The sequence below is a fragment of the Trichosurus vulpecula genome, chromosome 3 (genome assembly GCF_011100635.1).
Source record: "Trichosurus vulpecula isolate mTriVul1 chromosome 3, mTriVul1.pri, whole genome shotgun sequence".
In the NCBI taxonomy this organism is placed as follows: Eukaryota; Metazoa; Chordata; class Mammalia; order Diprotodontia; family Phalangeridae; genus Trichosurus; species Trichosurus vulpecula.
Genome location: NC_050575.1, coordinates 442,375,669 through 442,399,816, shown reverse-complemented (window position 1 = coordinate 442,399,816; position 24,148 = coordinate 442,375,669).

Below are 24,148 nucleotides of genomic sequence, written 5' to 3'. Positions count from 1 at the left end.
CCAGGGCGAATTGGCATCTGCACTGATCCATGTATTAGAGAATCCCCTTGAGCATGGAGAGATTAGATCAGGGTTGGTGAACGTGCAGCCTCGAGGCCACATGTATCCTTCCAGGTCCTCGGGTGCAGCCTTTCAATTGAGTCCAATTATGACAGATCAAATCCTTTTATTAAGGGGTTTTGGTTCAGAAGTTTGAATTCAGTCAGAGTTGCACTTGAGGACCTAGAGAGCCATATGTGGCCTTGAGGCTGCAGGTTTCCCACCCCTAGACTAGGTAATTTACTTAAACATTCAGTATGTGTAAAAAGTGGACTCCTTCCTGTTCAAGCTCTCTGTCTATTATACCATTATGCCTCTTAACAAATTATTACTTAATAATAAATATTGGGTAAACTGAAAAGTCATACTATTTTTCACAAATACAAACTATTTAAGTCATAGTAAGTTTGCTCTTTTATCAAATTTACAGATATAAACTCACACGTAATACAATCACACAGACTTGTGAAATGAAATTGATGTAGTTCAGTGTTCAAGGAGTCACCCCACTATTCTTCTGTCTGAAAAAGGTCACAGACAGTTTAGTACACAATTGAATAGTAAGGAAACCAATTATAGACTGGTCTCGACACACGCAAACAGCTATTCTCAGATCATAAAGGTGAAGTTTAAGTGCCACCTAAATTCAGATATGCTAAGGACAAGGAAGAAGAGTGCAGGAATAAACACAGTGGAGAACTCCCATTAAAAGCATGGAAATGGAATGGCACTGCAAATATAAGTATTAAAAACTAATTGTTAGGAAGGTTTTTTTTTTCCCTTAAAGTATAAATGTGTGTAAAGTATAAATTAAGTATAAGAACAGATGCAATTTGCTTACTTGCAACTCCAATTCATTCTTTCTGATGTGCTTAATCAGAATAAGCCTAATCCTATCTCCACCTAATGGACCCTCCAATAGCTGAAGACAGTGGTCTTTTCTCTTAATATACATTATTTTCTCTTGTGCAAAAGATTCCTGGAATAGGTACAGATTGGAGCCATGACATTTTATAGCCTCCAAATGATGAGATTCTATGATTCCATATCATTAAACCCCTTTGGGACTTTACTTACCTCACAGTATTCTCATGAGGCTCAAATGAGATAAGGAACTGAAAGTGTTATGAAATCTTTAAGATGCAAAATAAATAGCAACCGGTTGTCATCATTCAATTGAAAAAAAAAAGTGGTTCAGACTAGAAACCCATACAATTAACATTTATTAAGTATTTACTGTGCACACAAGATTATACTACACATTGAGAAATTTACACATTTTAGATAATACAAGCTCTGAGCTTTTAATTAAGTGAATAAACAGAATGCAAACCCAAAGAGCTATAATGAATAATGTCACATAGGAACACCAGAAAACTGTGAAATCAATTCCTCTTTAAGGTGTGAGGGGTTAGATCTTCACATATTATGTGAAGCACGGAAGACTTCCTGGATGAGATGATAATTGGGATAGGTTTCAAACATCGTAACAACAACAATGGATGTTCATATATCACTTTAAGACTTGCGAAGTTCTTCACATTCATTATCATATTTGATGAGTTGAATACACACATATAGATTCTTTGATTTTTTCCTTATTTATTTTTCAGTGACAAAAGTGCATTTTTTCTCTGTCTCATTCCACCCCAATGGAAAACTAAAATAAATAAAACCCCAGAGTCAGAGAGCAAAGGATTCAAAGGACAGAGTGCTTTAGAAAGCTCAGAGGGCAGCAATAGTAGGAGATGACTTTGGAAAGATGGAGTAGCATAAATCAGTGGAGATCCTAGAATGCTAGGCAGAGGAACTTGGAATTTTCTAAGCAAAATAGAGTTATGACAAGTTTTTGAGCAGAAGGGTGGCATAAGAAATCTATTAAGATGTAGGAATTCCCAAGAAGCTCGGAGCTGAATAGCAATAAAGAGGCCATCTCTAGTTCAGCATTGACCTCCGCTGGATCCCATCCAACAAAGTTCACATTCCTATAGTGCATACAAATTTACACAACCATTTGCTCCTAGAATTTCTGTGCAGTAGGAAACGCAAGCATTGTCACCCTATATCCAGCTGTGTGTGCTCTCTACATCCTCAAATTGTTGTGTATATATATGTGTGTCTGTGAATGTAGGTATGCATGGATATAATAAGTCAGAAGAGCAAAGTCTAGATAGATATTTTTTATCTGTATCTATAATTATCTGTCTAATATCTTATACATGCATATCTATTGAGGGAAGTGATAGCTCCATTTCATTATAATTCATTTAATTTTTAATGCAATAAATTTTATTATATGTATTTTAAAACGGTATTCTGAGAAAGAGATCATAGGTTTAATAAAGATTGTCTAATGGGTCCATGAAGCAAAAAGATTAAGAATCCCTGGGTTTTGTTCACTCAATTTAAAGTCACTTCCTTAAGAATAGATTTTATTTGTTGCTTCTTTCTTCATATCATAGCACAATGTTTTACAGAATAGTACCTGAAAAATAAATGCTTCTTTAAATCAATCGAATTTGCAATTTACAGATGAGTGAAAAGTCTCTGAAAATGAGTGCCTTGCTAATGTTCATAGTTGCTAAATGCCTAAGGCAAGATTTAAATCCAGGAGTTCTGACAGTTTCAGAAATCTATCCAATCTACCATGTTAGCATTCAGAATAATTATTCTGGCAATCATATGAACATATTTATTTGTTATTGAAAAAAGTTTGTATGATACATTGATTTGGGGAGACTTGAAATATCACAATAATGGTGGATATTTGAACAGATACTTGAAAGAAGGATATTACAGTAATGTATACTAATGTCCTAGCAGTGAGAATAGAAAGGAATTGATGGATGACCGATGTTCTCCACAAAGATCTGATAGGACCTAGTACGTGATTGTATTATAAAAGCTGAGAGCTAAAAGTAAAAATAAGAAAATGAATGAATGAGCATAAAGTTTTGAACATGTGGGAGTAGGTGGATGGCAATTCTGAAATCAGAAATAGTTGTCAGAAGGATAAGCAGATTGAGGGAAAGGGTATGACTTTTTAAGCATTGGTTGGACATCCAGAAAAAAATAAAGATGTTGTACAGACAGTGGGAGATGCAGATCTGAAGTGTATTGACTGAATAAATGTGTGATCCAGTCAATGGAAGACTGTCATAATCTGTAAGATGATATCTGTAAGGTCTCTCTTAGCTCTCAAGTTCTGTCTTCTTAAACTACTTCATAAAACGTTGTGGTTCATTTTACAAAATATGTAGATCCCCCAAAGGAATATGAAGTTTTAGCTGAAATACAAAGAAGATCCTCGCAGAGTGGAAGGTCGACTTATTCATTAAGAGGTCATACAGGCTTACAGAAATATATTTGAAAAAGAGTCAGAAAAGTCCTTAATTCTAATATTAAGAGATGCTAAAATTCTTTGGGGCAAACTGTTAGAAGTTAAAGCTTTTTAAAAAAATATTCACAAATATGTACATGTCATTAAATGAGTAAGTGAGCGAATGAATTAATGAAAGTAAGCATGGAAGATAAATACGCCTATCACAAATACTTTTTTGGTGTAACAGCCAGAGACACCAGGGCTAACTATAAGCCAGATGAATCACAAGGGAAGGCCTCTTAACTGAGGCCAAGTCTAACAGTTTAAAAAGTGATAATGGCATTTTAACATAATTAGTTCCCCTTTTAATGCCATGCATTTTATTTTATGGGTTTAATATCATCTTCTGATAAGAGGCCCATAGACTTCACCAGACTACCAGAAGGGGACACACACACATAAATGTTGAGGAAACATAAATTATAGTGTTTATAAACTATTAAAGAAATTAGTTTCCTTATGTAGATTTTCAATATGATTAAAAAGCACTAATTACAGTAAAAATCCATTAATTCTGAAATCTGTTATATAATTAAGGGTTACGAATTTTGTTTGTTTGCTTGTTTTCCACATAGAAATAAAGATTTGAATAGATGGATAGCATAAGTAAGAGAGTGGAGAAGCTCTAATAAATTAAAGAAAGAAGTGGATTTTGAGCACTAGCACATTCATTCACAGATGATTCAGGGGATGGCCAACTTGTCTAGAGCATCAACATGTTTTCCTATAGCACTTATCAGAATCTCCTGCACATAAATAGGCACCCAAGTATTTGTAGAACCTCATTGGCCAGACCAATTACAAAGCACTCATCTATTTCCTGCAAAGAACTTTCTCTTTGAGTCAGCCTGTAGTTTCGTTCCAGTCACTGTGTGTGCTTGAAAATCACCTATGTTAAAATATTCTATACTTCAGACTGGTTTTTCCCATTAACTTGAATCATTTAGTCTTTTACTTCCACCACACTTCAAGAGTTCTTGTTCATTTTGTTTTGATGGAAGTTGTTCTATGTATCTGTTTTATATTTTTATCTATCCATCTAAAACTAGCCTTCTAACTATAAATACATACAGACATGTACATATTCACAAATGTGGCATATATACATATATGCATACATAGACATGCAAATGTAAATGGCATGTGTGAATGAGTGATATATCACAGTTAGGGATGTTTCTAAGGTATGTAGAAGTTAGATGACTTCTCAGAAATCTAAAGTAATAAATGTCAAAGGTTGGATTTGAACCCAACTGAACCTCAGAACAAAGCTCAGCAGTCTATTCAATAGACTACACTGTCATTATTCATATTACTCATTTGCTTATGGTTATTTTTATTTATTCAGCCACGTTGACTTTTTTTCTTTTTGCTTATTCATTAATTCACTGGTTATTTTTATTGACATTCATTTGTTCAATTAATTATTGGTCCCTTTATTAATTCACTCATTGATTTATCCATTCATTCCTTCATTTGTTAATTTTATTGGTTTATTCATCGGTTTACTTATTCATTCATTTCTTTAGCTATTTATTTATAATGGCTGCATGAACTAGTGGAGTCATAAACATGTGGGGCTAAGTCTTGTGTCTCTGACACGTATTGGCAGTGTAATTCTGAGCACATCGTTTCATTTTTCAGTGTTCTAGATAACTCTAGGACTAGAAGTTGCAGAGCAGGGGCCAACTTGAATTTGTGGTGGTGTTTTCCTCATCAGGGATTTCCTTATAGCTGTGAAGTCACAAGTGCTCTCTCTGGTCTTATTTACTCGTTTGTTTATTAGTTTTCTTTCTTTATTTACCCTACACCAACTTGCTTTTATAAAGACATATGAACTTAATTATTTTAATGCAACAGTTTAATGAGGACAGACACTGTCTAGATCTTTTCATCTGATAATGACATGTGGCTCTGATAGACTATGTTTGTTTGACTTGCCTGTGAATCAGTTTGAAAGAATGCACTCTTGTTTTCCATTTACCTTTTATGTGATAGTGATATAATCATGTCTTCCATTTTCTTTTTCTGCTTAAATTTCGATTTCCCAGGAATTGGTTTCTCTCAGTCTATGGGACACTCTCCTGAAAGATCAGGAAGGCAAATAGCCCTTGACATGAGGTCCTGCAACTCCCTAAATTACTTTGAGACACTCTAACCACAGAGTCTTTTGTCATGAAACAGTGATTCAAGGACCCAGAATTGCATCAGAGGCTTAACTCATATCTTCTACTTTGTAAGAAAAATCTCAGTGGAAGGTGAGGAAGTGGGAGACATGGTGTTCATATTTCACCTATAAGGGATATAAGCACTTCTCATGTAAGAAAGAGATTTTGTTTTGCTTTACTGATCACTTGTCCCAATTGCTGTTATACATTTATACTTGTTCATTAATAGGGTTCATCATGTTCTAGACAACCAGTATTGTGGCCTCCAAGGTTATGTCCCTTTAGACTGCTGCTCCAGAGATTATAGACAGAGAAGGGGTCTTCTGGTTTAGAATATCCATGTGTTTCAGATAGATAGATGAATAGATACATAGATGCAGAAAGATGTAGATAGATATAGATATATTCATATATACGTACATGTGTATATACATGCAGATATACATTATATATAAGTGTGTGTACACATAACTATGTACATATATATACATATATACATTGTATAATGTCTATAGAGATATATTGTATATGTATAAGTATATATATATATATTTATATATTACATATACACAAAGATGTGTGCACATATCTTCTTTTTCTTTGTTTTTGTTACACCTGGTATCTAATGACCTAGACTAATATAATCCATGTTTATAAAAAAGGATTTCTATGTAATCTGGCAATAGTTGTCTCCTTCCTCTATGTCTCTCACAATTGTATAGCTTACTTTCTGTAACTCTAAATTTATTATTGTGTTTTAACTATCTTCTACACCAGACAAACACAACAGCTTACACAACTGGATACTTTTTCTGTGAGAAGAGGACAATACATACTCTCAGTCCAGTAGAAATAAGGTGTTGTTGAGATATTTACATGTCAGGCTGGTAGCCAGTGTTTTACACATATTTTACTGGAAACAAGGATGGAGCCTGTGATCAAAGAACTCATCCAAGCCAATTACTCTATCGGAGTCACTCTGGGATCATGGTTTCTTCAGCCCTGTCTCTTTCCTGACAATGAATGAGCAGTTAGCCTTTCTAAGAACTATTCATATAAAGTCATCCCTATGGTGGAATGTCTCTTGTTCTTAATGGCCTGGACTCACCACCTCCAAGGTTGAAGAGTTTCTTTTCTTAAAAAAAACAGCTAATTTGGGACAGGGCAGAGTCTGTCTTTTGTGGGAGCAAAAACAGATTTGTATCATAATGCTTGTAAGCCATTTAACCTTTGTGTGCTTTCTAATCCCTCATCAGGAAAGTGTCTGTTTATGATAGTGGCTGGAATGTGAAAATAATTTTTCACATTAAAAAAAATAGTTGTGTGTTTAGAGAAATAGCCTAGTGGCTCTGAGTGCAGACATCTTCTTAACTATGAACATAGAAAATACATGGGCTTTTTACCTCTATTATTTATAAAAAGACAAATCAGCAATTGATCCCAAGGAAGGTGTAAGTTTGCTTGAGGTGCCAAAAAGAATAAAAGAGAAAAGGGGAAAAAGGTGGGAGGGGCTCCTGAAATCTATTTTGTTATAGACACTCAATGCATTTTCACCATAATCAACTGTTTGGAAAGGTACATTTAACACAGTGAAAAAGCTTACTATAGAAGATCTTGGGTTTCAGAAATGAAACCAATAAATCTCAGTATAGGAAGAATCTATAAACAATTTGGCAAGCCTGACTTACACCTGCTGTTCATGTTTTATGCATCTCTCTCTCTCTCTCTCTCTCTCTCTCTCTCTCTCTCTCTCTCTGTGTGTGTGTGTGTGTGTGTCTGTCTCTGTGTGTGTGTGTCTCCTAAAATTAAATGAGACCAAAGCATTTCCAATATCACCCTTTTAGTTAAGCATTTACAAGCATTTATTAATTGCTTCCTACATGTCAGGCAGTGTGTTAAATGTGGGGATTCAAAGAAGCCCACATACCCAAAGATTTTGTGTTCTAATGGCAGAATCAAAATGAAAACAACTATGTACGTACACATTTGATACAGTTTAAATGGGATGTTATGCCAGAGGACACGCAATTGAAGTGGGCAAGGGTGAGGAAGGAGTGTGTGAAAGGCCTCCTGAAAAGTACTTACATTATAGAGTAGTATACTAGACTATAGCAGCTAGTGGCACAGTGACTAGCGCATCCCACCTGGAGTCATGAAGACTCACCTTCCTGAGTTCAAATCTACTCTCAGACACTTGCCAGCTGTGTGACTTTGGACCAAGTCATTTACCTCTGTTTACCTCAGTTTCTTCATCTGTAAAATGAGCTGAGGACAGAAATGGCAAACAACTCCAGTATCTCTGTCAAGAAAACTCCAAACGGGGCAATGAAGGGTCAGACACAACTGAATAAAAAATGACTGAAATAGCGCGATATACTGGAATTAGGGTGACAAGGTGGGTTGTGAATGGCTTTGAAAGACAAACAAGAGACTTCCTCTCCAATAGACCTTTCTTTCATGGAACAGACAAGTGGAAAGTGCATAACAGAAGCCCAGCCCTAAAAGGAGAAGCAAACAACCTTCTGGGAAGAGGTGAATTTAAAAGGCTTTTATTTTCATACTATTGCTGAACATAAAATGAAATTTGTTAGGGATGACAGAAAAGTGTTGTGCTTAGGATCAAAAAAAGAAGTCACTTTCACAAGTCAAAAATAGGAGAAATACAGCTGTAAAATAGTTTATCTGGGTATTGGGGAATCTTTGGGATTTCACATGGAAGTCAAAAATATTAGTATATTCTTGGACTTTATTAATAAATTTAAAGAAAAAAACTTGTAAGATTAAGAAGTGAAGTCACAGTAAATTCTGACCTAATCAGATGACATGTGGAATATTTGGTTCATTTCTTGACAATAGAATTTAGGAAAGAAATTCAAATTGAAAATAACAGAAGAGAGGGGGCGGAGCCAAGATGGCGGCTGGTAAGCACGGACTAGAGTGAGCTCCGTACCCGAGTCCCTCCAAAAACCTATCAAAATGGCTCTGAACCAATTCTAGAACGGCAGAACCCACAGAACAGCAGAGGGAAGCAGGGCTCCAGCCCAGGACAGCCCGGATGGTCTCTGGGTGAGCTCTATTCCACACGGAGCTGGGAGCTGGGAGCTGGGAGCTGGGAACGGAGTGGAGCAGAGCCCAGCCAGAGCGGCATGGACGATCCAGACCAGAAGCCGGGCGGAGGGGGCCCTAGCGCCCTGAATACGTGAGCAGTTACCAGACCCCTCCACCCACAAACACCAAAGACTGCGGAGAAGGTTAGTGGGAAAAGCTGCGGGAGTGGAAGGAGTTCCCGGTTGGGCTTCCAGCCCCGGGGGCAGCGGAGGTGGGGCAGCTACAGCTGTTGTTACTTCCGGCTCCAGGCCCACCTGGTGGGGGGAATTAAGTGGCGGATCACAGCAGGGGTGCACAGCCTGCCGAAGATCTGAGCCCAGTCTGGACTGGGGGTCCTTGGGGAAGGAGGAGTGCGGCTCTGACAGAGCTGGCACCTCCCCCCCAAACGTAGAACATAGAACTCTGTAATCTACAAGCAGTCATACCCCACTGAAAAACTCAAGGGTCAAGTTAGTTGGTTGGGAATATGGCCAGGACGCGAAAACGCGCCCAGATTCAGTCTCAGACTTTGGATTCTTTCTTTGGTGACAAAGAAGACCAAAACATACAGCCTAAAGAAGACAGCAAAGTCATAGAGCCTACAACCAAAGCCTCCAAGAAAAACATGAACTGGCCCCAGACCATAGAAGAACTCAAAAAGGATTTGGAAAAGCAAGTTAGAGAAGTAGAGGAAAAATTGGGAAGAGAAATAAGAAGGATGCGAGAAAACCATGAAAAACAAGTCAATGACTTGCTAAAGGAGACCCAAAAAAATACTGAAAAATACCCTGAAGAAAACAACACCTTACAAAATAGACTAACTCAAATGGCAAAAGAGCTCCAAAAAGCCAATGAGGAGAAGAATTCCTTGAAAGGCAGAATTAGCCAAATGGAAAAGGAGGTCCAAAAGACCACTGAAGAAAATACTACTTTAAAAATGAGATTGGAGCAAGTGGAAGCTAGTGACTTTATGAGAAATCAGGATATTATAAAACAGAACCAGAAGAATGAAAAAATGGAAGACAATGTGAAATATCTCCTTGGAAAAACCACTGACCTGGAAAATAGATCCAGGAGAGAGAATTTAAAAATTATTGGACTACCTGAAAGCCATGATCAAAAAAAGAGCCTAGATACCATCTTTCAGGAAATTATCAAGGAGAACTGCCCTGATATTCTAGAGCCACAGGGCAAAATAGAAATTGAAAGAATCCATCGATCGCCTCCGCAAATAGATCCCAAAAAGAAATCTCCTAGGAATATTGTTGCCAAATTCCAGAGCTCCCAGATCAAGGAGAAAATACTGCAAGCAGCCAGAAAGAAACAATTTGAATATTGTGGAAACCCAATCAGAATAACCCAGGACCTGGCAGCTTCTACATTAAGAGATCGAAGGGCGTGGAATGCGATATTCCGGAGGTCAATGGAGCTAGGATTAAAACCTAGAATCACCTACCCAGCAAAACTGAGTATCATGTTCCAAGGCAAAATATGGATTTTCAATAAAATGGAGTACTTTCAAGCTTTCTCAGTGAAACGACCAGAACTGAATAGAAAATTTGACTTTCAAACACAAGAATCAAGAGAAACATGAAAAGGTAATCAAGAAACGGAAATTGCAAGGGACTTACTAAAGTTGAACTGTTTTGTTTACATTCCTACATGGAAAGATGATGAGTATGATTCATGAGACCTCAGTATTAGGGTAGTTGAAGGGAATATGCATATATATATATATGCATATATATATGTTTATGTATATATATAAGTGAATGTGTGTGTATGCATGTATCTATGTGTATATGTATGTATGTGTATGTATGTGTATATTTATATATATGTAAAAGAAAGAGAGCAGACACAGGGTGAGTTGAGGATGAAGGGAAGATAGCTAAAAGAAATAAAATGAAATTAAGGGATGAGAGAGTAACTTACTGAGAGAGGGAGATAGGGAGAGATAGAACGGGGTGGATTATCTCCCATAAAGGTGGCAAGAGGAAGCAGTTCTAGGAGAGGAGGGGAGTGGGCAGGTGAGGGGGGAAAGAGTGAACCTTGCTCTCATCAGATTTGGCCTGAGGGGGAATACCATACATACTCAGTTGGGTATCTTACCCCACAGGAAAGAAGAGGGAGGAAGATAAAAAAAAAAAAATAAAAGGCAGGGGGATGATGGAGTGGAGGGCAGATGGGGGTGGAGGTAATCAAAACAAACACTTTGGAAAGGGGACAGGGTCAAGGAAGAAAATTCAATAAAGCGGGATGGGTTGGGAAGGAGCAAAATGTAGTTAGCCTTTCACAACATGAATATTGTGGAAGGGTTATACATAATAATACATGTGTGGCCTAGGTTGAATTGCTCAACTTCTTAGGGAGGGTGGGTAGGAAGGGAAGAGGGAAGGGAATTTGGAACTCAAAGTTTTAAAATCAGATGTTCAAAAACAAAAAAACTTTTTGTATGCAACTAAAAAATAAGATACACAGGCAATGGGGAGTAGAAATTTATCTTGCCCTACAAGAAAGGAAGGGAAAAGGGGATGAGAGGGGAGGGGGTTGATAGAGGGGAGGGCTGACTGGGGAACAGGGCAACCAGAATATACGCCATCTTGGAGTGGGGGGGGGGCAGAAATGGGGAGAAAATTTGTAATTCAAACTGTTGTGAAAATCAATGCTGAAAACCAAATATGTTAAATAAATAAATTGCATTAAAAAAAAAAAAGAAAATAACAGAACAAAAATTGTTAACAGAGAAGTCACACCCAAAATAAATAAGGAAATAGCATGAGTGCACTTGACTGTGCTTGCTGATATCAAGTCACCTGGCTCAAATACGTAATATTGTTGTGATTTGAAAGACTATGAGAAAAGGCGGGTGTGAAACATCATGAGACTTGAGAAAGGTGAATATCGCAATTTTCAAAACCAGGAAGACAGCAGTCTGCAGACTATTTATTGATGAGTTTGATAATGATTCATGGGAAACTTCCAGAAAATATCCTTAAAGAGATAATTGCCAAACATGTAGAAAAGGAGGCAATGATTAGAAAGAGCCAGCAGGCCTACATTAAGAAACCTGAGGCCGTGGATATGAAGTTGAATTGAGAGGCCAGGGGATCTTTATCTGAGAAGAGAAAAAGCATAAGAGACAAAGGAAAACTGTCTTCATGGACTGGAAGGACTGGGAGGGGGAAAAGGGATTAGATTACTGCTCTGTGGACTGAGAGGACAGAAATAAGAGCTATGCTTAAAAGGTACAAACGAGAAAAATTTACTTTTGATATAAGCAAAAACTGGTAAGGATTAGGGCTATTCCAAGGAGGAATGAGATACTTTGGGATATAGAGGGTTCTTCTCTTTGGATGTCCTCATGCTAAGGATGGAAGACAATATTATCAGATAAATGGTATTGGGGGTACTTTTAGGGTAAAGGTTAGATTAGAGAGTCACAGAGATTTGCAACAATACTGAAATTTTGTGGGTTTTTTCTTTGAACTGAGCTATAAATGGTGTACAGAGAAGTACCCACTGGTTCCTTTGGGATAAAAAAGGACTTTATTACAAGAAAGAGGTAGATTATCTCTGTAGTCTTGCTTATGCTATCATTTTATTTAACACTTCATTTCTATGGATTAAATTTGGCAGAATATGTGCTTATATAAGCACCTCAGCCTTGATTCCTCACTAAATCTCAACCATATTCAGTCTTTTGTCAAAGTCTGTCATTTTCACTTTTATGATGGAACCCTCTCAAATATGCCTCTCTCCTCTGATACTAAGACCACCTTCATTTCCAAATGCCTGACCAATTGCTATGTGCTGTTGGTTGGTCTGCCTGCCCCAAGCATATTTCCGTCTAGTCTATGCTTCACTCGGACACCAAAGTATTTTTTTTCTTTTTTTTCATTAATAATATTTTTTTTATTTTTAGTTTACAACACTCAGTTCCACAAGTTTTAGGGTTCCAAATTTTCTCTCCCTCTCACTCTTCCCCCAACCCCCCAAGACGGCATGTAATCCATTGTAGGTTCCACATATACCTTCACATTGAACTTATTTGCATAATAGTCCGGTTGTAATGAAGAATTATAATTAAGGGAATGAATCATGAGAAAGGAGAAATGAAACCCAAAAAGAAGGCTAAAAAAGAGAGGGCAAAAAGTTTTCCTTGATCTGCATTCAGACTCCATAATTCTTTCTCTGAACATGCACAGCTTTTTTTTTTTTGGAGCTGTCTTTGAACCTTGTATTGATGAAAGGAGTCAAGGGTTTCAAAGTTAGTCCTTACAGAAACCGTGGGTCTGTACTTGTGTATAATGATCTCCTGGTTCTGGTCCCCTCACTCAGGATCACTTCCTATAATTCATTCCAGGTTGTAATGAAGCCCATCTGCTCCTCACTTCTTATAGCACAATAGTATTCCATTACATTCATATGCCACAATTTGTTTAGCTGTTCCACAATTGATGGGCATCCCCTTAATTTCCAGTTCTTTGCCACCACAAAAAGAGCTGTTATAAATATTTTTGTACATACTGGCCCATTTCCCACTTTTTGATCTCTTTGGGATATAGCTCTAAAAGTGGTATTGCTGGGTCAGAGGGTATGCATGTTTTTATAGCCCTTTGGGCATGGTTCCAAATTTCTCTCCAAAATGACCGGGTTTGTTCACAACTCCACCAACAATGTATGAATGTTCAAATTTCTCCACATCCTATCCAGCATTTATCAGTTTCCTGTTTTGTCATGTTAGTCAATTTAACAGGAGAGATGTGGTACCTAAGAGTTGTTTAGATTTGCATTTTTCTAATCAATACTGATTTAGAGCATCTTTTTCATGTGCCTGTAGATATTTTTAATTTCATATCCTTTGGCCTGAGAATGCTAGTTTCAGATGGTTTAAGTAAGTTGGGAATGAGGAAGTATTTAGAAGATGGAAATGTTATGTAGCTTGATTTGATAATTATTAGCTCAATGAAATTTGGACAGTCTTATCTGAAGGATATTTATTTGCTATTTAAGATTTTATGGGACTACAATTTAATATTGTTTTAAGCTCTGATTACCGGAATAGGTCACATGAAGCCAGGAGTAGTATGGCAGGCATTACAAGCTGAGAACTGTGAAGGTGGATGTCTGTGCCTTGGAAACAGTTTTGAAGACGACCTTGGACACGGCCTAGAAAATTTATATTATCAAGAAGTTTTGATGGGGGGGCAGAGCCAAGATGGTGGCTGAAAAGCAGGGACTAGCATGAGCTCCCCGCCAAGTCCCTCAAAAAACCTATAAAAAATGGCTCTGAACCAATTCTAGAACTGCAGAACCCAAAAAACAGCAGAGGGAAGCAAGGCTCCAGTACAGGACAGCCTGGATGGTCTCTGGGTGAGGTCTATCCCACAAGGAGCTGGGAGCAGAGCAGAGCAGAGCAGAGCCCAGCGTGAGCAGCATGGACCAACCAGACCAGGAGCTGGGCGGAGTGTGCCCTAGCACCCTGAATCAGTGAGCTGCAGCAGTTACCAGACTTCTCAACCCACAAACACCAAAGACAAAAGAGAAGGTTAGTGGGTAAAGCTGAGGGAGTGGAAGGAGTTCGTGGTTCAGCTACCGCCCTGGGGGCAATGGAGGTGGTACAGCTACAGCTGCAGTTGCTTCTGGCCCCAGGCCCACCTGGTGGGAGGAATTAAGTGGTGGATCACAGCCGGAGTGCACAGCCTGCTGAAGATCTAAGCCCAGTCTGGGTTGGGGGTACTTGGGGAAGGAGGAGTGCTGGTGTGGCAGAGCTGGAGCATCCCCCCCCCCCCCGAATGTGGAACATAGAACTCTTTAGTCTACAAGCAGTCATACCCCGCTGAAAAACTCAAGGGTCAAGTTAGCTGGTTGGGAATATGGCCAGGCAGCAAAAATGCACCCAGATTCAGTCTCAGACTCTGGAATCCTTCATTGGTGACAAAGAAGACCAAAACATACAGCCAGAAGAAGTCAACAAAGTCAAAGAACCTACAACAAAAGCCTCCAAGAAAAACATGAACGGGTCTCAGGCCATGGAAGAGCTTAAAAAGGATTTGGAAAAGCAAGTTAGAGAAGTAGAGGAAAAATTGGGAAGAGAAATGAGAAGGATGCGAGAAAACCATGAAAAACAAGTCAATGACTTGCTAAAGGAGACCCCCAAAATGTTGAAAAATACACTGAAGAAAACAATACCTTAAAAAATAGACTAACTCAAATGGCAAAAGAGCTCCAAAAAGCCAATGAGGAGAAGAATGCCTTGAAAGGCAGAATTAACCAAATGGGAAAGGAGGTCCAATGGACCACTGAAGAAAATACTACCTTAAAAATGAGATTGGAGCAAGTGGAAGCTAGTGACTTGATGAGAAATCAAGATATTATAAAACAGAACCAATGGAACGAAAAAATGGAAGACAATGTAAAATATCTCACTGGAAAAACCACTGATGTGGAAAATAGATCCAGGAGAGATAATTTTAAAGTTATTGGACTACCTGAAAGCCATGATCAAAAAAAGAGCCTAGATATCATCTTTGAAGAAATTATCAAGGAGAACTGCCCTGATATCCTAGAGCCACAGGGCAAAATAGAAATTGAAAGAATCCACCGATAGCCCCCTCAAATAGATCCCAAAAAGAAATCTCCTAGAAATATTATGGCCAAATTCCAGAGCTCCCAGATCAAGGAGAAAATACTGCAAGCAGACAGAAAGAAACAATTTGAGTATTGTGGAAACCCAATCAGAATAACCCAAGATCTGGCAGCTTCTACATTAAGAGATCGAAGGGCTTGGAATGCGATATTCCGGAGGTCAATGGAGCTAGGATTAAAACCAAGAGTCACCTACCCAGCAAAACTGAGTATCATGCTCCAAGGAAAAATATGGAGTTTCAATAAAATAGAGGACTTTCAAGCTTTCTCAGTGAAAAGATCAGAGCTGAATAGAAAATTTGACTTTCAAACACAAGAATCAAAAGAAGCATGAAAAGATAATCAAGAAAAAGAACTTGCAATGGACTTACTAAATTTGAACTGTTTTGTTTACATTCCTACATGGAAAGATGATGTGTATGATTAATGAGACCTCAGTATTAGGATAGCTGAAGGGAATATTCATATATATATAAAGAGAGATTGAGAGAGAGAGAGAGAGAGAGAGAGAGAGAGAGAGAGAGAGTGAGAGAGAGGGAGAGAGAGAGAGGGCACAGGGTGAGGTGAAGATGAAGGGAAGATATCTAAAAGAAATAAAATCAAATTAAGGGATGAGAGAGGAATATATTGAGAGAGGGAGATAGAGAGAGATAGAATGGGATAAATTATCTCTCATAAAACTGGCAAGAAAAAGCAGTTTTGTAGGAAGGGAAGAGAAGTCAGTGAGGGGGAATGAGTGAATCTTGCTCTCATCCGGTTTGACCTGAGGAGGGAATACCATACATACTCAATAGTGTAACTTACCCCACAGGAATAAAGGAGGAAGTAGAAGATAAAAAAGGGGGGATGATAGAAGGGAGGGCAGATGGGGTGGAGGTAATCAAAAACAAACACTTTTGAAAGGGGCAGGGTCAAGGGAGAAAACTCAATAAAGGGGTATAAATTAGGAAGGAGCAAAATATAGTGAGTCTTTCACAACATGAGTATTGTGGAAGGGTTATACATAATGATACGCATGTGGCCTATGTTGAATTCTTGACTTCTTAGGGAGGGTGGGTGGGAAGGGAAGAGAGGAGAGAATTAGTAACTCAAAGTTTTAAAAACAGATGTTCAAAGACAAAAAAAAAAAAGTTTTTGCATGCAACTAGAAAATACGATACACAGGCAATGGGACGTAGAATTTTATCTTGCCCTACAAGAAAGAAAGGAAAAGGGGATGGGAGGCGAGTGGGGTGACAGAAGGGAGGGCTGACTGAGGAACAGGGCAACCAGAATATATGCCATCTTGGAGCAGGGGGGAGGGTAGAAATGGGGAGAAAATTTGTAATTCAAACTCTTGTGAAAATCAATGCTGAAAACTAAATATATTAAATAAAAAAAGAATAGAAAAAAAGAAGTTTTGTAAGCACAATGCTAAATCTGTTAGATGATAGATGAATATTGGAATATCTCTGAGTTATTATAATAGGATACAGGAATGAATAGCTTACAATTTTAACCTATGTTCATGGCCAAATAAAACATTGAAATAATATAGAGATAATGTCCTCTAAAAGGAGGAAATGACTAGACAAAGGAATAAGACAAAGATGTAATGTGATAAATGTCTAATAAAAGGAAAGGGGATAGCGAATTTTGAAAAAGGCAGCAGGATCAGATTGATTCCCCTAAGAATTATATACAGATGGGTATGATTGGCTCCAAAATTTATCAATCCTGGAAATTCAGGCTGATAAGTGTGTTTTGGTAATAAGATCTTAAATTTGGATGTTAGCACAAGAAAACTGTATAAGATAGTAGTACAAGTGAAATTATATCTCCTTTGTAAAGTATCCATCTGATAATTTTAAAGGAAGATGAGTTCAATTTATGGTTGGACCTTCATATTTTAAAGGATTCTTATGCCAGGTACAAAATTTAGGCAAGGTTAGAAACAGTAGATGATGTATGAACTGAAATACTCTGAAGTTTCAAAAAAGGACAGCCAAATTTAAGTGATTGTAGTAAGTTATATTAAGTTAGAATTGTCTGAGAATTTCTAGATCTGAACCAGAGAAGCAGAACTCTCTTTTACTATCTAAGGACCAGATAACTACAATCAGGCATCTGGAATTCAAAAGTGCTGCTTTAAATGAGCATTGGGAATTTGATATCCTTTGACCATTTCTCAATTGGGTAATGACTCATTTTCCTATAAATTTGGCTCAAAGTGTATTTTTCTTAAAGAGAATATCTGACAATGTCTCTCCACTATTTAATAAACACTAATGACTCTCTATCATCCCCATGATCAAATATAAGATCCTCTGTTTGGCACTGAAAGCCTTCATTATCTAATCCCCACCTTTTCAGTCTTCTAATATCTTATACTACCCCCCCCCACAACATACTCTTCAATCCAGTGACACTGACCTCCTTGCTATTCTTAAATCAATAGATTGCACTCAGCCACCACAATGATTTTCCTAAGCACATTACTCCCATACTCAATAAAATATACTGATTTTCTCACCACAGGGATGAAATATATTTAAAAAAAAACATCTCTCATTGAATGAAAAAAAGTTTCCTTGCTGTTCCTAGAACAGTACCCTGCATCTGTCAGCTTATTCCATTGTCAATGGCTCTCCCCAGTGCTTGGCACACTTGGCTTTCTCTTTGCTGTGTCCTGACTTCCCTGGCTTTCTTCAGTTCCCAGCTAAACTTTCACTTTTTTCAGGAAGATGTTTTGGTTTTTCCCAATCTCCTTAGTTCTAGTGCTTCTCCACTGAGATTATCTTCATTTTTTTTTTCTTTCTGGATCTTGTCTGTACTAGATGGTTTACATGTTGTCACCTCCCACTAGACTATGAGCTTCAAAATGGATGCTAACAACATCACCACTACCACCACTCCAAAAAAAGAAATCTGGTGAAGTTGTGAGAAATCTAGCAGATATTTCCAAATAGAACTATAGAACGGAGAGGGGAAACTTGAGTTTGGGAGCCACTTATTAAATTTTGAGGATTCCCTCATCTGTAAGATCCAGTCATCATGCTTCCATAGGGCCCTCAAATCCCTAGATTAAAGTAGTTTATATCTTATTAGTGTCACTTTACTCTTCACTCCTGTTATCTCATCCATATCCCATCTTAGGATGAGTATCATAGAATTAGAAGCAGCCCCCTCATCTGGCACCCTTACTTTACGGATGAGGAAACTGACATCTTAGAAGGTTAAGTATACAGGTTATAAAATAGCAGTGACAGGATCTGAACTCAGATCCTCTGACGTCATATTGTATACACTTTCCAGTGTAAACCACATGGTTTAACATTTGAAAAAAAATCACATATTTTCTCATTTGATTGTCACTATAAACGAGCCAAGCCTACTTTGCAAAGTCTGCTCTCCTGCTTAGAATTCTGCTAGTGACTTATTGTCTTGACAGCCACCATATGTGAAAGATCCAAGCCTGGGCCATTGAACTTGAAGATATTGGTCAGTTTCCTTGGGACTACAATAAACAAACATTTGTTAAGTTCTGACAATGTGCTTAGAAATACACATACAAGGAAAGGCACCTAGCTTACCCTCAAAGAGCTCACATTCTAATGGAGGAAGCCATATGTGCATAACTAAGTATACATTAGACATATCCAAAGTATTTGGAGAGTAATTTCAGAGAAGAAGGTATTAGCAACTGAAGGGACTAAGAAGGTTCTCCTTCAGAAGGTAAGATGTGAATTGAGTCTTGGAGGAAGCCAGTTACTCTAAGAGGCAGAGGTAAGCACAGGTAATATCATTTTACCATTGGCTGCAGGGCTCTTCCTTTTTACAACTTTCTGGAATTTTGCTGATCGCTGCTTACAAAATGCCCTGATTCTTGGGTCTAGCGCCCTTCACAATCTGGTCCCACCTTATCTTTCCAAATTTTTCACCTGTTGCTCCTACGGTTAGTTTCTATGCTCTAGCCAAAGTGAACTACCCCTAGTCGTTTGTTCTTATCCTATCTTCTCCTGCCTGTGACATCGTTAACATCATCATCACTACCTGGAATACATTGCTTACCACCACCCCATCCCAAAGATCACTGGGCCTGGAGTCAGGAAGACCTGTATTCAAATCTGGCCTCAGAAACTTACTAGCTGTGTAACTCTGGACAAGTCTTTTAAACCCTAGTTGCCTCAGTTTACTTTTCTGTAAAATGAGCTGGAGAAGGAAATGGAAACCATTCTACCATCTTTGCAAAGAAAACCTCAAAATGGGGTCACAAAGAGTCAAACATGACTGAAATGACTGAATGACAACAACCACCAACCCATAATCTATGTGATAAAGTTCTTTCCTCCATTATGGTTCAACTCAGAAGATATTTTCCCTATGAAGTTTTTCTTGACCTTCCCTCTCCAGGTCAACATTATATGCTCCTGAAACTTCCACATTATGCTTTTCCTCTACGTCTCCATTTTCATCTATCACACTGTCTTTACATCATAAATAGTCCTGTAGTAGTCTGCATTCCACTGAACTTGGTCAAGGTGACAGAGTTAGAATTTGAACTCAGGTACCCAAATCTGTGTTTTATCTACCTCTCTAAGCTCAATGATTTATTCATTATGTTGCCTATAGCAGGAATTCAATACATGTTTCTTAGACTATTTTCTTATACAATTCCAACATTAGATCACTAATTCCTTGACACTTTTGGTTTCTGAGTAAGACAGTCTACAGAATCATGGGATATGGTATGCCTAGTCACTTGCAGAAGTAGGGGGGAGGACATATGCATGGGCCAAACAGATGGTAGTGGCCTGGGTGATTAGCTGGATGGGCTGTGGAGCACATTCTACTAAAAGCACATGGGGTCAGGGAGAAAATGGAGTTTAATCACTCACTCATTCACTGATAGTAGCAGCTCAACCTCAGAAAGGGAGTTCCAAAGCTGAGTGGATGAAATGATCCAGTAAGTGGAAAGCAGGATTTCTAAAAGTGTGGTCTGGAGCCTGCAGGTCTAGGTTGGGAGATGTGGGCAACTGCAGGGCATATAAGATGGCCCTGGGGATGGCTCGTTATAGTGTTCTATAATGTTAGTTCTAGGAACAAAGAATGCTAGGTGCTTTGTGGAAAAAAATACAAAACCTTTACCCTGACACTAAAATCCCTACACAGTTTAGCTTGCAAATACCATTTCAGTATTAGTTCATACTATTTCCCTTCTCCTACTCTCCATTCTTGATCAACTGGTAAGTTTCCTGTAAGTGGCAATCTATCTCTCATCCCAACAGAATAGAATCCATTTCTTATTCCAATATTCAGCTCTCTGAAAGAAAGGACTATTTGAAAATGTCTTTGTGGTACCAACAGCTAGCACAGGCTCCTAAGCGCTGTTAGTATCAAATATATAATTCATTTTTTTAACATTCAAAATTTTTCCAGTTATGGTCCTTTCCTATCTTCCTAACCTTTGTAAATTTTAGCCCCCATCATACACTCTTTGATCCATCCATTCTCGTCTATATTGCTTGATGTTCTTCAGATACAGGGCTCCATTTCCTCCACTGTCCATTGCCTGAACTGCGCACCCTAGGGACCTTCCCTTGTGGTGATCCCTGGCTTCATTTATTTAGTCAACAACTTCTTCTTAAAAAGTTACACTGTGTATGGCATTGTACTAAATCCTGGGAAGACAAAGAAAGGCAAAAACTTCCCCCAACCTCAAGGACCTTATGTTCTAATGAAAGAGACATCCTGCAAGCAACCAGGAACAAAACATATACCAGGTAAACTGGAGGTAATCTCAAAAGGAAAGATCTAGTAATGTGGGAGGAGAATCACGAAAGAGCTCCAGACAATTCTAATCTCTTTCCAGATAAACCCACCCCCACATTCCCTGGAAGATTACCTTCAATCTTTGAAATATTTTGTTTTTGTTATATGTCTATTTATAGGGTTTATTCCCCCACCCCAACCCTGTTAAAATATAAATTATATGAAGACGGGAATTATATTTGCCTTAGTGTTTAAAAAGGACAGCACAGAGTGCTTAATAAAATATTATTGACTGATCTCTTAATAATCAGTGCCCAATAAATACTTATTTTATTGAACTGGATAGAATTGTTCAAGGAACCGTTTGTGCACGTGGCTGACATTGCCCCAGCGTAGGGGACTGGGACTGTTTGGCAATCATTTCAGATATTCATTAGCTGGCTTCCAAATCCCACCATTTCATCCATCATGTATAAAAAATAAATGGGATGCATATGAATGTGGGGACGAGTAGCTAGCTGAGCTACATGAAATGTACAGTCAGCTGGCACTGTCAATTTTAAATGTAATCTATAGTCAGGGGGAAGTCACTTAATGGAACTCACTGTGACTTTATCCTGAATCATACACAACTGTTATCTTAAGCACTCACTTTCTCCAGCCAGCAGTTAAATCAAATAAAACCCAAATCAATAAAATCGGCAAGGCCTAATGCATTCACTGTTTAGCAAACACAGTAGGTAAGTCAAAATGAACTGAAATCTGCAATCAGCAATTGGGAGTAGTGTTTGACATTCAGAGCACGTGCTAACGTATATATTAACATCGGAGAAGTGTCAGACCTCAGAAATGAATTCACTCCCTGCTCCTGGAGTCCGGGGCTCCAAGAGGGGCATGAAAACCCCTCCTGAGCTAGGTCTGACAAAATAAAAATGATTTCTCCAGTACACCTGGAGCTTAGAGCCACCTTTGTGTTACTTTCTAGGATAATTGCATTCTTCTGGACATTTTTGGCATTAGCAGAGGTTCGATGAAGCAGGGAGCCTGTGAAACAGAAGCCTTCAAATGGGGTTGCACATTTCAAGAAAGAGCTGTTGCTTTGGGACTGAGAACTAAATGTAAAACCAAGCCTTGCAGCTCTGTTTCATTACTACTGGATTCTCTTGTACTGTTTGGTTCCAGGCAGCTTATCACTTCATTTTTTCTCTGTTTCAATGTGTGTGTGTGTGTGTGTGTGTGTGTGTATTTCATATATACACATACATGAACATATACACATCTTATCTATATATCTGTAGTCACAAACCAAGTGCTGCCAAGATGTAGGTTTCAATTCCACGACCAAAACATGTGGCTATGAATAAATCATTTAACCTCCACCTAACCCAGGTTCCTCAACAGTAAAAGGAAGATTATAATTCACATAGTAGCTAGCTGACAGGATTATTATGGACTTCAAATGAGATCATATATATGGACAGTTAGCAAATCTAAAAGATATCATATAATGGTGTGTTACTGTTGTTTCGGAGAGCTAACCTGACCATACCACGTAGTACCTGGGTGACATTCCTGCATATGAGTCTCCTAGAGAAAAAAATATATTTTTTTAAATTACCATTGATTCAACTCTGAGGTTCCACATTCATCAGAAAAAAATGAATCCTAAGTCATTAGTCCCGACTAATATATTTACTTTTACTATTCACTGATAAATTTTCTTTTATAAATTATTGAGAAGGAACAATTAGTTCAAAGTGAAGGCATTTCAGAGAAAATGAAACAGAAATAATGAAAGCATATTCCCTACTATATATGGGGTACAGTCCTGAAAAATAAAGGAATACACAGTGAGCACAGATAACATCCATATATAGGGGTCATGGGAAACAGTATGGCATAGTGAAGAGCACAAAAGATTTGAATAAGAGATTCAAATCCTCCTGCAAACACTTAGTGTGTGACTCTGGGCAAGTTGATTAATCTTTTTGCCTTAAATTTTTTTACCTGTAAAATTAGAATGCTAAACAGTTATTTATGAGTCCAAATTCTAATCTATAACTCTATGATCTGGTGGAGGGATACACATGGGTAACAGGAATGAGCAGCATGTGCATGTAGAAAGGCATATGACTGGGAAACAGATCCTTCAAGATCATCTATTTGGGTATTTAACTCATGTTTTTGAACACCTTCAATCAAAGATAGTTTGGGATTCTTATTGAGTCAGTCCTGCTGGTTCTATCCCCTACAGTTCTAGTGCAGAATATAGATGGTGTTGGAAGTACAGTCTACGCCAGACCTGGGTTCGCTTCTGGGAATTGCTCCTCTACTCTAGTGGATGCTTGTAATCATCATTTCTCAGGATTCATGCTTACAGAGCTCCTCACTAGCTTTTAGCCTTAACCATAGTCCTCAGCTGAGGCATAATACCTTCCCCATAAAAGAAAGAATGGTATCGATTATCTCTCCATTATTTAGAAATCAGAAGCTAAAGCTTGGGCCCTTTGTTGAAAGTGTAGGGCCTATTATGACCTTCCAGTCAGACTTGGAAGTCACCCTTACCTTTTAGCTTCTTTCTCTCCATGAGGAGAGGAACATGTCAGTTTTCATAGTCTTTGTATACGTCATTAATCTCCAGAAGGATAGTCTTTGCCTATAGGCTGCCAAGCTCTTTTAGAAAACCGACCTATCAGTCATCTAGGTGAAGTCCACAGACATTGACACTGTCTCTGAATTAACTCCATCCCACTTCCCAGAAGCAGCATCTCTGTCCCAAAACTCTATCTGACTCAAGGTTAGAAAATCACTTTAACTACTGTCAATTCATAATGGTCAACTTCACCCGTCCTTTACAGTGAAATACCAAGAACCATGTGGGCCTGAGGCAACACAAATTTTCTTAGCAATTTTATATTTCCATGCTAATAAAATTGAAGATGAAATGGTGAGAGAAACAAAAAAGTAACAAATATGGAAATGCATAAAGCTACAGAGAAGCATTGCCTTTATATTGAGTCTGTTTCAAATTCATGGACAGATAGAGACACATATGTGAATATACATAGAT